The following is a 1,248-nucleotide window of genomic DNA, read 5'->3' on the forward strand; positions in this document are numbered from 1 at the left end:
CACCAGTCCCATGCCAGGATCCCTGTACCATGCCGGAATCCTTGTCCTCTGCAGGGTCCTTGGTCCCATTCCAAGACCCTGGTCCATTCCAGGACCCTGGTCCCATGCTATGTCCCCTGTCCCATTCCATGACCCTGGTCCTATGCTGGGACCCTTGTCCCATGGAAGAACCCCAAGCCCATGTCAGGATCCCTGTCCTGTGTTGGGACCCTGGTTCCACACCACAATCTCTGTCCCATGCCAGGATCCCAGGCTCATGATGGGATCCCAGTCCTGTGCCAGAAGTGCTGTCTCACCACAAGGCCCTGTTGGAGAGGGAAATTAGCCTGATCTTGCTGTTCCTCCCCACCACCACTCTCCAGGTACAAGCCCAGCACCTCATGCCCTACAAGAACAATTCTGCTCCAGGTGATGGGGATGTCCACGCTCATTTTTGGAGACAGGTCACTTATTTACAGGTGTTCTCCCCATGGAGACCAGAGCAGTAGGGTGTCCTGTAGGGCTGGGACCACAGAAGGATGAAGAAGGATCCATCTCCTCAACAAAGCAAAGGAAATAAAACTCAGGGCAGGTATTTTCCAACTAGAAGAGACCATGGTTGGGTCAGTGCGTCCAACTCAGCAGAGATGCTCCCAAAAGTCACAAGGATGGGAGGTCTCAGGTCCCACACACCAGTTTGAGGTCTGTGAGACCCATCATCCCAGCTGGGTCTCCAAGCCTAAGGGTCTGGGGCTGATCCAGACTTAATTTCAAACTGGAAGAAAAGCAGAAAGCACGTGGGGGAAAAGGAAAAGTCAAGATGTTTCTTTTTTGGCTTGTCCTAAAAGAAAACATTTTGGGGTTTCATTTCGAAATGACATTTTCATGAAGAGCTGAGAGAAGACAATTCTTTCCAGAATAATTTCTTGGACCAGAAAAGAAGGTTTTAATTATTTTTTTAATTATTATTTTTTTAGGGGGATGAAACAATACTGCAAATGAACTCAAAAAATGTCAGCCCCTGTAGGACAGGCAGATCTGCCAGGGGGTCAGTGAGAAGAAAGGTCCTTCTGCTGCCAGATGGAGCGCAGGTTTCCTCTGGGAAGAGCTTTGTTTGCAACCAGAGGCAGTTTGAAGGGAATTGATCATAGAATCATAGAATGGTTTGGGTTAGAAATGACCTTCAAGCTCATCCAGCCCCAACCCCCCTGCCAGCAGCAGGGACACCTTCCACTAGACCAGGTTGCTCAAAGCCTCATCCAACCTGGC

Source organism: Antrostomus carolinensis, unplaced genomic scaffold (genome assembly GCF_000700745.2).
Source record: "Antrostomus carolinensis isolate BGI_N321 unplaced genomic scaffold, ASM70074v2 scaffold9240, whole genome shotgun sequence".
In the NCBI taxonomy this organism is placed as follows: Eukaryota; Metazoa; Chordata; class Aves; order Caprimulgiformes; family Caprimulgidae; genus Antrostomus; species Antrostomus carolinensis.